Genomic DNA, 15,021 nt, shown 5'->3' on the forward strand with positions numbered 1-15,021 from the left:
GACGGTGATCTTGATCTTGACTGGCTGTTTTTCCTCCCCTGGGGCTGTCACGCAAACATGGCTAACCAAGCGTTCAAGCCATACGGTAAATCGCAGTCGTTCGAGTTTGACGAGTATAAAGAATTGTTCGAGTTATAGCACAAAAAGTGGGAGATTTTTCTCTCCCTTTCTACAATCAACACGGCGCTGGACGCGGCCGGTCGCGACCTGTACAAGGCCCACACTTTGCTGTCCTGCCTGGCATCAGACACACACCAAGCGGTTCTTTCTATAAACCTTACCGACGTTCAGCTGAACGATCACACGGTAGTCATCAACCACCTTCGTGCTCGATGCAACGCCGGCCGTAACCGCCATGTTTGGCGCCAACAATTCGCATCCAAAAAACAAGGCAGCCAGCAGGCGGCCGATGATTGGTTGTGTAAGCTACGCGACTTGGCGCGTAAATGTGAATTCGCTACTGATTGCTGTGCACTTTGCGAACCAACTCGCATTCTCGGCCAACTCATTTCCGGTGTCTACAGTGACGAAGTGCGAGTGAAACTCCTTGAACAAGGCGCCACGCTAACTCTCGACCAGGCGCTTACGATCTTACTTACGGCCAAAGTTTCAAACAAACAGTCTAAAAATCTGAAACATGGGGACGCGGTGGCCATCCAAGGAGCAACATCGTCGTATAAAAAGTTCAAACAACCTTCTAGTGCCAGTATGTCCCCACTGCGCAGCGCAACGCCCAAAGCAGCTCAGCCACCGGCTTTTAGCCCCGGTACCCCCGGAAACAGTTTTACTGGCTGCTGGTACTGTGGCAACAAAACTCGCTGCAAGCCTCTGTCGGCATGCCCGGCACAAGGTAAAGAATGTGGAAAATGCGGTTTTCCCAATCACTTCGGAGAAATGTGTCGTAGTCGAAATCGTAAATCTTCATCTAGCACTCCTAAACAGCAAAGCATTTATTTAAGTCCCACGCCCCCGACAGTGGGCGTGGTATCCAGTGGTGGCCTGATCCACCTCAGCATCACTCCAGATGGCGATTCTACCGCACCCAGCGAACACACTGCCGTTACGGTAATGGCTCTTCCAGACACCGGCGCCGATCTAGATGCCATCCCGGAGTCGTATTACGCTCAGAAATTCGGCAATGTCCCATTGCGGAAAGGTGTGCAACCCGTCACGGCCGTAGGAAGCCCTATCGTCAGTCTTGGCGTTTTTTGTGCGACCATCGATTGGGTATCAAACGACAAAGTGTCCCGCCCTGTGAACACCACTATTCACGTCTTACGTGACTTAAAACAACCGGTTCTGTCCAAGTGCAGCCAACAGGAACTCGGGATGCTTCCCTTAGGGTATCCGCACGCCCGCATCAATGTAGTGACCAACGCGACACCTTCCGACGACCGGAAGAAAGCTGACTTGAGCCAGCTCATGAATGAGCGCCCATCGATTTTTGACGGCGAGTGCCGGCCAATGGCTGGGCCACCTTGCCGTTTTCATCTTAAGGACGACGCCCAGCCAGTGGCCATGAGAGGTTCCCGTCCAGTATCCGTACCGCTTCTCCCCAAAGTCAAAGCCGAACTGGATGCTTTGGAGGAGGCTAACATCATCCGCCGAGTGAGTAAACCCATTGCTTGGGTACACCCTTTTTTAGTGACCATGAAAAAAAACGGTGACATCCGGTTGGTGATCGACTTCCGTGAACTGAATGAGTGCGAACTTTGAGACCGCCACGCCGTTTCAAGCGGTCCGTACAATCCCACCCGGCATGAAATTTTTTACTGTGATCGACGCGCTCAAAGGGTACCATCAGGTCCCGTTGGATGACGACTCCATCGACCTTACCACTTTCTCCACTCCATTTGGCCGCTGAAGTGTTCGATGATCTGCCCAACAGTAGGTGCATCATCGAAGACATTATAGTGTACTCTGCTACTTATGAGAAACACATCGCCACGGTGCGAGCCTTGTTTTCTCGGGCAGCAGCTCACAAAGTTGCGATCAACACCAGCAAACTCGTGTTTGTCCAGTCAGCCGTAAAATTCGGAGGATATATTGTCGACGGAAACGGTTTCTGCCCGGACCCTGAGCTCATCCGTGAGTTCCCGCGTCCGCTTTCCATCACCGACATCCGATCATTTTTCGGACTGTGCCAGCAGGTCGGTCATTTTTCCGCCCAGCTGTCAGCAGCCTTGGACCCACTTTCCCCGCTCCTAAAAACTGGATTTGCATGAGAGTGGACGACGCAGCACGACGCTGCCTTCGATGCTGCCAGAGTTTTGTTGTAAACGGTCAGTGACTTTGCTTTTTATGACCTTTCACGGCCCACCAGCCTCCATGTGGATGCTTCGAGGTTCAACGGCCTCGGTTTCCTACTAAAACAGTGCGATGGCGAAAATGTGTGGCGTGTGGTTCAAGTCGGGTCTCGCTTCTTGTCCAGTGCGGAAACAAGATATGCGATGATCGAACTCGAGTCTCTTGGTGCAGCATGGGCCATGCAAAAGTGCCGACAATTTCTTGAAGGGTTGCCAACTTTGGAGCTTGTGACAGACCACAAACCCCTGGTGCCCATCTTAAACAGTTACGCGCTGGATAAACTCGACAACCCCCGCCTTCTCCGTTTGCGCCTCAAAATGCAGCGCTATTCATTTGTCGCTCGATGGGTCCCCGGCAAACAAAACATGGATGCCGACGCCCTGTCGCGGGCACCCGTCGATCAAGCATCCGCTGGTGACGAACTCGGTGAAGGTCTGCCCTCGTTCTCGGCAAAAATCGCTCTACTGAGCCTCACCGGGCTGGACGTCCCAACAGAAGACGCCTCCATCGATCCGGTGTTGGAAAAAATCAAGCGGGCGGCAGCAGCCGACCCCGTTATGAGGAAACTCAGGAGCCAAATCGTCACCGGATTCCCAAATGACAAGTGTAATTTGGACCTTTATTTACGTCCGTACTGGAACGTGAAGGAATGTTTAGCCATCGACGAGTCCGACGACATGATTGTCGTCGGACCAAGAGTTGTGATCCCGCAATCGGTTCGTGCCGACATTTTACGGGACTTAGTGCAGATGCACCAAGGCGCGACAAAAACTCGTCAACGCGCTCGCATGTCCGTCTACTGGTCGAATATTGATAATGATATCATCAACGCCACCAAAAACTGTTGCATTTTCCGTCCCTCCCAACGGAACCATTCAAGTTACGGCCAACGCCCACCCGCCCGTTTGAACAGATCCATGCCGATCTCGGCGAAATCAACGGCCGTCATTTTCTTGTCCTCGTCGACAGTTTCGGTGGCTGGCCTCGTGTGGTCGCATTCCGTGACAAAACACAACGGCCCGACAAATGGTCGAAAATATCCGAAAGTTTTTTTCGAACGTGGGTGCGCCACTGACATTTTGGTCCGACTACGACCCTCAATTTGGAGTGTGGAATTCCGGTCATTCCTGGCCGATTGGGGGATAACGGCCTTCACCTCATCGCCCCATTATGCCGCAGTCTAATGGTCGCGCCGAGTCGGAAATCATCACGATGAAATCCCTCGTCCATGGCTCCTGGACATCTGGCGCATTTAACGCTGCCAAGTTTGACAAAAGCATTTTGCTTTTCCGCCACGCGCCACGATCTGGAGGAGCATCACCCGCACAATTGATTTTTAATCGCCCCGTCCGCGATTGCCTGCCAGCCCATCGCCGCTCTTTTGCCCCCGAGTGGCAGAAAACGGCCAACGTTTTAAAAAAACGGGCCCGACGATCAAAAGAGCTTCAAATCGCTCACTACAATAAAAAGACGCGGCCACTTATTCCGTTTGTGGTCGGAAATCACGTCCTCATTCAAAACCCGGACAGCAAGCTATGGGACACGTCCGGTGTTATTGTCGAAGTCTGTAAACACCGCGACTACTCAAGAAGAAGTTCAACCCCAAGTTGAATCCAAACCCCAGCTGGCCGTGTATTTCGACGCAATCGGCGATTTCTCCGCCTTCGTGTCCCAATATTCCCAGCATCCGCCAGTCTTCCGATTGGTACTGTGTTACCCCACCCAGGGCCAACCCAGCAGGACCAGGCGAAGCCGATTCCGCCACCGGAATCGCCGCCGCCACTTCGCCGATCCGCGTGTGCCCGCCAACCTAAGCGAGTTCATTTCCCTAATGATTGGACACAGTGATTTGATTTGTTTTTTTTTTATGCCGTCTCACTTTGTGTCAACTGCATTTCCCTACTGTGTCATGATTGCCCCAACTACTCTTTTCATTTACCCTACTGTACTGTTTTATATGTACTGTGTGAGCAAAAAACACTTCACCTAACTCTTTTTTGCTCGTTGAAAGGGGCGTGTGATTACGCCACATCTGGCAACACGGCACCCATCCCCCCAAGCCTGAGGTGCCCAACGGAGGAGCCCTCGCGTGGGGAGTTCCCTTTCGCCCCTCTTATGTAATGGTCGTGTCTACTCTCCCGGAATCCAATACAGATTGTATTCTCACTTCTTCACACTTGTGTAGCGTTTTCTCGACTTAGATGTTCTCCCGATGTTCGTGATCTTTCCCTACAATACCATGGTCTTATGGAAGCAGACATGTCAGAACTTGACCTTGACGTCGATCTTCTCCTTGAGTTGTTTCTGGAATTTCTCAGTGAACCATTTTTAAGAGAACTTCTTGATGGTGATCGAGTACTAAAGTAGCGATTTTTCGATCTAGATGTTCTTGAGGAACCATTTTTGTGATAGCTTCTTAAAGTTTCTCTGCTTCGTGATGTTTTCCTAGAGTACGGTTGCATTGCAGAACGATACACATGAGAACTTGTCCTTGACGTCGATCTATTTCGTGTGCTTGTTCTGGAATTACATTTTCTCGTTAAATATTGTTTATGAGATCTTGTTGACGTCGATCGAGTGCTTTGGTGAACACTTGAATGCTGTTGAATAGGTTCAGCAAGGTGGACACCGGAATGCTGTCGGATAGGCTCAGCAAATATGGACACTTGGACTGCAATGCCACACTGCGTAATACAAAAAAAAATTGGTCCATGCCACTCAATAATTCCAATGAACCATTTCAAGTTCAACGTAATGGCCAATGACTAACCAACTACTGCCTTCAGACAATGTGTATGAAATAACTGATGCCAAGGCAATAAGCAGGATTGTACTTGATAAGCTCAGCAAGGTGGACAATGGAATGCTGTTGGATAGAATCACCAAATCTGGACACTTGGACTGCAATGCCATATTGCATAATAAAAAAAGAAAAATTTTCCATTTTGTAATGGCCAATGACTTACCAACTATTGCCTTCCCAGACAATGTGGATGAATTACCTGAACTAAAGGCAATTAATAGGCTTGCAATATGATAGACTAAGCAATATGAACAGTTGAATGCAGTTGGAGAGACTGAGCAACGTGGACACTCCGTTAAAATATTTTCTCTGACTTAGGAAACCGAGTTAAAAATCGAGCGCTAGGTGGACGCGATTACAAAAAAAAAAAAAAAGATTGGGTGAAAAAAAATTATTTTTTTTTTATCGTGGCGTAACCTGTTGCCATAAAGTTGACGATAAAATGCACCCTAACTGACAAATCAAAGGTGCTTGTCTTCGAAGATGGCAAACTGTTTTCTCAAACTCAATGCGTTGTTTATCCGCTTGAGCCAAATTATGAGGAGACATTTCGATTAACCCCTTCATGAGTTAAGTTACAGTTGATACGTTAGGTGTGAATAAGACTTTCGCGTCATAAGAATCCGGGGTCGATACCGTAGTTGCTATTGGAAAAATTTATCTTTTATTTTTTATTTTATGTTTTAATAAAAGAAAAATGTGTCACCTGAGTTGCCCCAGCCGACGGTGACCAACTGATCAATTCTGATTCTCGGGAATAATGTGTACCCCAACTGGACGGGAGTGACAGAGCTGGCGAGCACTTCTAAGTCCAGTGTAACAACGGCAATATTGTCGTGATTCTAATATTGAAAAGGCAAATGATTTGGGGGTTAAGGAAAATGGGTTTAACGTATAAATCATACACCGGCTTTTTATTCCTGCAGATGTTAAACACAGATGCGCTTGAAAAAAGATAACATCTCGCTCATGACCATGTCATCTCTTGCTCAGTGTGTACAAATGGAATACGGAGATTACAACCTCACCTTTCTCGTTCCATATTTCAATCATAAACTTCTATTTATCTTATGATTTAAGGCAACTCTATTAAATGAATACCACGTATGAATAAGGACAAGAAAGCTACCAGGTGTGAGAATCGCACTCACGTCTCTATAGAGAGACGAAAACTTAAGTCTCGCGACCTAACCACTTGGCCAAGCTGGTGACTTCAATTATCTTATCTATGAAAAATTAAGAAGTTATTTCCGTTTTACCTACCGGTACCAATCTACACTTGCATACGTTATTGCTAATGTTCTAAGTCTCCTACTAACGTCTCCATCCACCGTCTTGTGCCTGGGTTTCTACAATATATACGCACATAAACTTTAATCTTTTTTACCTGAAGAGTTTTTCATGATTCACTGTAGACAACAGCAGTAGTTCAAGTAATGGATCCCAGATAAAGTTCCACATCCAAGCATTATGAAATCAAGAACAGTCAAACAATGACTCATTTTGATTTCATTATGCTTCTGAAGCATGATGAAATTGTGAGAGAAGTGAGAAGTAAGAGAAGAGTCAAACAATGACTCATTCAGGTATACATATACCTTGTGACCTTCTTTTAACTCTTTCCTTCCCTTTTTTGCCGCTGGGTATTGCAATAAAAAAAGCCACGTAACCAGAGAAAAACAGACTATTCCTTAACAATCACACATTTGCTTTTTCGCCTTCAATTTTCACTAGTTTGAAGATAAAACAAGATATGTCCTTTAAAGACCATATACGCAATGCCATCAAGATCAGAATTGCAGGATTACCAATAAATGCCAAAATTTTAACTAATGACGATCCTAGATTGGCTTTCACTTATATTTTTCCCTTCACAACTGGAATAATACCTAGCCAATAAGTGAACACATTAGTGCCAATATCGGCCGCAAGGTGATATGGAGAATTCTTACAAAATTATTAACGGTGTTGATGCGTGATGCCACCCTTTAAATCGTGAGTAGGCCTTCTAGGTAATAATTTGAAATATAAAATAGTTCGTTAAATTTTTGTTTCTATAGAAAATGAATTATATTCATCACTATTTTCCCTGTAATATTCATTGATAATATTGTGTAAAAGTTTCTAAGAATTTGAATGAAAGCCATTTTTACGGCGGAAAATGTGCGGTTGCGTTGTCAACGTTGTTTGGAGATTCGTTTCACGATAGGCTATATATTATGTTATGACCATTTCTATGTGTAGCGGCACTTGAAATGACAGGGTATAGCACACTCCCACTGTTGGGATTGCTAGTAACCAAAAGTCTGTAAGCAATTACAACTCAAAACGTCAAGCGTTGGAAGTCTATGGGATTGGCCCACTATTTAATGCAAGGCTGAATAGAGAGAGGTAAGAGCTATCAGCTGATGTCACGTTGTGGATTGTATAGTACAGCAATATTTCAGGATTTACGGATTGTCATGTAATGCAATGCTTTTTACTTTCATTTCTTGCTTCAGCGGGATAAGCAACGTGATTGTACGAGAGTGGTTAGCCAACATGCTCAAGCCAAACGCGTGAGAAAGTTGTTCAGAAACCACGCGCCACTTTCATTACATTGCAACATGTTTAAGTTTAAAATGCTGCTGTCCAATATGTGTAAATCATAATTTAAACCTGTTCGATTGCCCAAGTGTCAGAGCGTTTCAATATTGTTCAAATCACAGATGATTCCAAATAGTGGTAAGATTAAGTTTACAGTTTAAATTTTGTAGTAGCAGCATCCGACTACTTTCAGAACAAATAAACACATTGATCATTAAGCATAAAAAAATTTTCGTTTTTAGTTAGTGCACAAGCAATGCTAAACGATTTATCAATTTTCAACGATTTAGTCGATTATAATCAAATATTAGAGTTTTTTATTTTTCAATCGATTACAATCGCTAAATCGTTAGGAAATAGATCGAAATTTTAAAAATATTACAGAAAAGATATCCATCCGTTCTCGGGTGAGTTTGTGTTGCAATTTACGTGGGCGCTGTATAAATGTATAACCTATAGGCTAGCTTATTGATGAGTCAAGGTTTTTTTGTTGCTGTTTACTGGAAGAAAACTTACTGATAGCTTATCATTTATCAACAAGCCTTTGTACTTTATTAACCCAGCTCGCCTTTGAATTTGGTACGTATAAAAAAAGAAGTGAGGTATTCAATCGAAATTTTCGACCCATTCATTCATAGTCTGAATTTGTTCGAGACCGTAACAAAGGTAAGTTGCATTTAGCAAACTTTCAAATTTCTATCTTTTGCTTGCCGTCTCTAATCCAGAGTGATCCTCGAGAAATTGTTTTCTTTTTGCCATTTTTTCTATAGCCATGATTTCCCTAAATTCCTTAAATTTTTGTACTTCTCGTTATTTCCACAAAGAACGTAAATTCCCGTAATTCCCGTACTTTCCTTTAATTTTTTTTTCTTTGTTAAGTGGCATTCTTGCGCCGGGACCTACTGCTACTGGTAGTAGGCCAGACATATGTAGGGGAGAGTGGGGTCAGTTGAGACACTTTTTGGTTTTTTGTATCTCTTGAACACAAAGCTAAAAATTTTAACATAAAAATTATACAGGATTGTAGCCTACTATCTCAGCTATTAAACAGTATTTTTTTTAATGAGACAAAATTAAGTTTAATTGTAATAAATTGTAAAAAACTAAGGCGACTTTTTGTGTTTGAATTGCCATGGTAGCAGGGCTATTGAAACGTGTGTCGAGGCAATTGCAACGTGGGTTTTCCCATAAAGAAGCTTCTTTATACCGACAGAAAATCTAAATCACGATATCTCAGCAGCCACAACTGCTAGTGTGATCAAATTTTACCACAAGGTACAATGCAATTTATAGATTTTTTACATATTGTCGCACGAGTTGTATTGGGACAAGAACAAACAAATACAACAAGTGATGACTTAAATTCTAAACAATGGTTTAACTCAAACAAAAGGGATAACCATTACCAAAAGTTGGAGAAGCGTCTGAAGAACTCTAGGGAAACCAGGGAACTTCTCCTACGGAGCCTAGCTCCGGGAGCTCACCCGATGGAGACTCATCTAACGCAGATTCAGGGCAGCGTTTTATACCGTCGCGCGAATTACTCCCCTTCCGGACTGCATATCTGCGTATCTTTCTTGGAGCGAACTTCTCCCGATAATTTCTTCACCATGATCGCAGCTTTGTCCAAGGAGCGGATGACTCATCTCTGCGAAGAGATAACCAATATCCCTTTTCACCCGCGACAGGTCCCCCTTCTTCAAGACAGGCGACCCGACTGTACTAATCTTCTGCGATCCAAGAAGGTTGATGAGACTAAAAATCAGCTTGCGTCCTCTTGGCAAATAAGGGACTTTTACTCCTTCGTTTTTCTTCTTTCTGGTTGCGCTTACTTGTTTAAATGTTTCTTGTATTTCCCGGATAGTCTTAAGGATTTTCCCTTTTTTTTTTTTTTTTTTTTTTTTTTTTTTTTTTTTTTTTTTAAACCGCCTGCCTTCGGCCACGGAAGAGGCGCTGCAATCGCATATCTTCCGGCCGTTTGAGATTTACCATCCACTCGTTCGGGAGCCTTGTACACTTGAACCAGCTCCTGGCGGCGTCATCAAAATACTTTTCAAAATTACTTTTTTTTTTTTTTTCAATATCACCCCATCTGTTGTGGGTAGAATGTTATTCAAAGCGCTCCATCCATTGGTGCGCATCTTCTTCTGAATTTTTTCAGAAGATTGGCGGGCTAATAAATTTTCTGACAGCTTCCATAGCTTGTCTTTTCGGCTGCTCAATATGCCTTGATGGCACTATAAATTGTTGTCCCCCGACCGGAACAACTGGACTCATCGCCGCTCTCAAATCGACCTCGGTTTCTGGATCCGAGTCTGAATCTCTTCCAGTCTCGACTGATTCACCCTGACTGTCAGCTTCTTCGGTCAAATGGTCCTTTGGAATAGGACCTTCAAAATTTAGGGCTTCACCAACAAAGGAAGTTCCACTCTCCAACGATGAGGTTGGGGTAGGTGAAGTTTCTACCGGAACGCTTGACAGTTCTCGAAGCGGATGTAATCGTCGGCTGGGGTCTCTTGGGCAACTAGGTAGCCGTGGGTTGTCCTCTTCGGCATCGGCTAACAATGACTGCAGCACGACTTCGTTTACTCTCAGGCAACGAGCTGCGTCTTCAATAATTGCCACACCGCAGCAAAAAATTCGTTACTTACTGGTAACGAGCTGCGTCTCAAAAATTAAAACTCTGCAGCACTAATTCGTCACTTACGGGTAACGAGCTGCGTCTCCACCAATTGTCGCACGAGTTGTATTGGGACAAGAACAAACAAATACAACAAGTGATGACTTAAATTCTAAACAATGGTTTAACTCAAACAAAAGGGATAACCATTACCAAAAGTTGGAGAAGCGTCTGAAGAACTCTAGGGAAACCAGGGAACTTCTCCTACGGAGCCTAGCTCCGGGAGCTCACCCGATGGAGACTCATCTAACGCAGATTCAGGGCAGCGTTTTATACCGTCGCGCGAATTACTCCCCTTCCGGACTGCATATCTGCGTATCTTTCTTGGAGCGAACTTCTCCCGATAATTTCTTCACCATGATCGCAGCTTTGTCCAAGGAGCGGATGACTCATCTCTGCGAAGAGATAACCAATATCCCTTTTCACCCGCGACAATATGCTTATGGTATATCGTACTTAAGTTTAAATTACTTAAATAATTAAATTTAAGAAAAAACTCCCATTAAGCTACATGCTTTTTCAAATAAATCCCAAACAGCTAATGCAAGTATTATAGTTTTGTTAATAGGATGATTTACATTTGTTGAAATGAATTACATCAAATAGGGGAGAGTGGGGCAAATTGAAACGTGGGGCAATTGAAACAAAAAATCTGGCTCTCGACGTATGACAGGTAGAGATTTGAAAAAAAATTGGGTGTTGATTTTAAGAAAAAATTTTAAATTAGTAGCTCTCAGTTTTTTAGTTATCTCAATAAAATTAAATTTTGACTTCCGCTTGATAATTTGTATCGTTTTATTTTTTTCAATTTTACCCCCTAAAAGTTAAAAACAATTATTTTAAATAGTACTAAATTAATCTGCGTTCATTTTTCTACAAGTTTGTTGCATTTGTTTTCAAATAATTGCTTATTCAATTACATAAAATAATTAATTTAGCGAAGACCCATGCGAGGGGCAATTGAAACACCCCTGTGTTTAGCATTTTCGTGAATGCGCGCGAAATCGGGACTCAACCATTCTTCAAACCAGCAACACTGTTCGGGTAGCTCGCTTATGGGGAAACCCATGTTGCTATTACCCCGACGACGTGTTTCAATTGCCCCGACATTTTTGCGTTATTTTTCTGAGTTGTCTCTAGTTTTTTACAGGTTACAGCTAGTAATATCTGTGTAACTCCACAAAACAAAAACTTTGTGTAGCTAAGATAATTTGATACACAACTATAAAATTTTTGGTTGAATTCAATCAGTATTTTAGTCAGGGGGACCGAAAATGCAAAAATCGTTTCAATTGGCCCCACTCTCCTCTACTTGCGAAAAAATGTACCCACACGCGGACACGAAATATTAACAAAGGGTTTCAATTGCCCCACAATAGGATCATCGTTACATTTAATTATTAAAAATTATTTAAGAATACAGGAAAAAATTAAATGCCATTTAGTTATAGAAAAATGAATTGCAAATCGTTTAAAACTAATTTTGTTATTAAAGTGTACCATTTTAGGGTTCAAAAAAAAATAAATAAAAAAGCTAAATTAACAGACGGAGTACAAAAAAATTTTTTTTTTCAGATTCCTTAAAAAATTTTTAATAAAAAAACTCGTAAACTTGTAAACCCCGTCATTCTATTAACCATAACTTTTTCAAGAAAATTCCTCTGATACAGCGTGAGAAACAATTTGTGTTTCATTGCCCCGTGACACCACTCTCATCTAGGCCGAAACCGAAAACATAAATATAGAGATTTTGACTAATATTTATCGAACATGTACATATTAGATTAATGTAAGTTTTTTATTGAAATGTAGCCAACTATGTTACCCTTAGGTATCGAACCCGACCCTAATCGGGGTGCATTTTGCCAATCAGGTTTCGAAATTCAGGGCCCGGGGCGGGGCGTTCGGGCTCGGGGTGAAAATTTTTGAACCCTGATCTAAATCGGGGTTGAATCAGGGTGCCTAATCGGGACTGCAACCCCGATTGCAATCAATCGATCGAGTCGAAATCGATTATTATGATGAAAATTGGGGAGTTCGCCCCGGTTGCCCCGATAAAAACCCGACCAAAATTCATAGTTTAAATTCAGGCGCCATTTTTGAAAATGGCGTTGAGGCAAGCGGATTAACCTCGATTTTTGCCCCGCCCCGCCCTGGCTGACGAAATGGAACCCCGATTCAGCCCCGATTGCATTTTCACGGGGCGAGGCGGTTAACCCGATTATGACTAATTGGGGGCAATCCCTAGTTAGTAGTTACCCTTCAATCAGAGTAATAGAATACTGGTGTAGCCACTCTTATGGCGGGCCCTCCCGTTGCCTTTTTGGCCTGAAAGTCTTTCTGTGCCATAACGAAAGCGCCACAGCGGCTGTGTTGTGAACTTGTGATGTATTACGTTTTCGCTATGTTTTCGCTCATTTTCGTCGTCTGTACTTCAGAAAGTAAACAAAAAGTGGCTTAATTAATTAGTGTGAAAAAATGTATGTATAAACATATGGGTTGTTATAACAATAACAACCCTTAAAACTCAATTCATAGGTGGCAGTTACGGTTATGGGACACTTAAATCGATATCTTGCCTCATTTTCTCACAATCGATATGCGAAATTGGCAACAACTTTTGGGAAAAAATCCGGAGAGGGGGAGTTAACATGGCCGTGGCTACACCAGTATTCTATTACTCTGCTTCAATAGAGGAAGAGCGAAGCGCGACTTCCAACTGTTTTACGAACGCACCTTACTATTTTAAGAGAGAAATTGCGGCTGGCGGCCTTGTTTGTATCTCGAATCAAACATGGCTTCCAGCCGCAAAAGCTATCTTAAAACACCAAGGTGCGCTCGTAAAACAATGAATGGGTACGCGCTTCGCTCTTGCTCTATAGAGATGATTATTATAAATATGTAGTTTGAAAATTATCCTTAATTTTTATATCGCAACATCCTTGTAATCCCATAAGAAATGCACAGGGGGAAAACAAGCTTGAAACAAACATGGCCGGCAAACAAACGAGCAGGAAACTGCATTCATAAATCAGTGAGGGCACACGTTCTCCATTTGCTCTATTTCCATTTCCAGCTTTTCCTACTTTTAAGCATCGGATAAACCATGAGAAATCGAACGGAGTAAAGACAAATTATTTCGTTTTATTTAATTTATGATATCGAGCCAAGTTTGTTTTAGGCTTTCGACAAAAAAAGTTTAATAGCTTCGACAATTTGTTGCGAATAGAGTACCTTTTCCCCAGAGAGGATATCAGGGTTATCATCTCAATCGTGGGACTATTTCTTCAAACATAGCGGGGCGGGTCAAAGATCAGGGGTTGCGCTGATTGCCCCGACGCCATAATAAAAGATGTTTGCTTAAAAAGATTCAAAAAATGGTTCGGCGTTGTAGGCGGGTTTTTAAAAAGGTATAGTCAGGGTAGTGGTATTAAATGATATAAAAATTCCCATCAATCAACGCTGTGGAGCCATACGTTTTTATAAATAAGGAAAGTATGACTGTTTTGCAGGAGGAGTGGTAGCAACTATAGTGACTGGAAGAGCAGCTGCCACAGTGACTGCCCCAGCACTCGCTGGACTCGCACCAGGGGCAGGACTTGCTACAGCAGTAATAACTGGAGCAACCACAGCTACCTCCGCTGTTGCTGGATCAGCTGGAATTGGAGCTGCTGCTGGTGCTATTACTGGAGCTGCTGCTGGTGGAACTGGGGCAGCAGCTGCTATGGGTGCTGCTATTGGATCCGCGTCAGCTGCTGTAGTATCATCTACAGGTGCTGGAACCGCAGCACTTGTTGCAGGTGGTCCAGTCGGTTGGGTTCTCCTAGGAGGGGAACAAGACGCCAGCTCTCTTAATGCCACATTCGACTGCTGGAAACAGGTTTTACGAGACGAATCGACCGAGCTTTCACGTGGGAAACTCCTAAAAGAGATTTTCGAGGATCAGCGCATCAAACACGTCATCGTTCAAGGGAGCAAAAACAATTTCAACCTTCCTGAATTAAGTCTGATCAACATTTGGGACGAGCAGTTCGACCTCAATTACCTTGTTTTGCCCTCCAATAATCAACTGGTGGCTCACGCTGTTCGTGTCGCCTAAATATTCCTTTTTTAAGTTCCATTCTAAAAGCAATTCAGCCAACGAATAATTCGTTTATTTTTTTTTTCAATAGTAATTTCTTTCTTTATCACAACTTCTTTCAGTAGTAACAACATGACTATCTTAGTGAGTCAAATAATGGCAGCCGTTCAAAGCGCATTTGCCGGAAGTGGTTTGATGGCGGGTGTAACTACGGGATTGGCAGTTGGTGTCTGCGTACAGCTGGCCAAGAAAGGTGCTGTGACGTCGCTGGCTGGTGTCTCCGGTGTAGCCGGTACCAGTGCGTCGGCTGGGGCGATCTTTGGCTCCATTGTCGGTGGTGACGTCGCCAGTGCATTGGCTGGTGGTACAGCTGGAGCGTTTTCTAGCGCCATCGTCGCTGTTCTCTGGTCGCTTTTCTAAAAGTCACTTTTTTACTTTACCCTGCTTCGTGTTTAATTGGCATTTCATTAGTACCACAGCGGTTTGTAGTGCATTATTGTGAATGGAATAGATTGATTGTAATGTTACCAGTGTTTTCTTGGTCATCATAGATCACTTCTATTT

General features: G+C 43.4%; 2 long non-coding RNA genes across 3 annotated transcripts; one reads left to right on the forward strand and one right to left on the reverse strand.

Moving 5' to 3' along the window:
• Positions 1 to 4,792: 4,792 nt before the first annotated feature.
• LOC123467270 lies at positions 4,793 to 6,665 on the reverse strand. 2 transcript variants are annotated; one of them, XR_006641726.1, is made up of 7 exons: positions 6,398 to 6,665; positions 6,212 to 6,336; positions 6,016 to 6,138; positions 5,817 to 5,952; positions 5,274 to 5,754; positions 5,078 to 5,208; positions 4,793 to 4,991 (listed from the first exon to the last, which is right to left on the reverse strand). It is a non-coding gene; the product is annotated as an uncharacterized LOC123467270 (long non-coding RNA). The 2 variants fall into 2 exon arrangements; XR_006641725.1 differs by having other exon boundaries at positions 6,016 to 6,336.
• A 1,342-nt stretch (positions 6,666 to 8,007) lies between these two features.
• LOC123467260 lies at positions 8,008 to 14,984 on the forward strand. Its single transcript, XR_006641711.1, has 2 exons — positions 8,008 to 8,362; positions 13,889 to 14,984. It is a non-coding gene; the product is annotated as an uncharacterized LOC123467260 (long non-coding RNA).
• Positions 14,985 to 15,021: the final 37 nt, after the last annotated feature.

This window comes from Daphnia magna, unplaced genomic scaffold, assembly GCF_020631705.1.
Source record: "Daphnia magna isolate NIES unplaced genomic scaffold, ASM2063170v1.1 Dm_contigs165, whole genome shotgun sequence".
NCBI classification, from domain to species: Eukaryota; Metazoa; Arthropoda; class Branchiopoda; order Diplostraca; family Daphniidae; genus Daphnia; species Daphnia magna.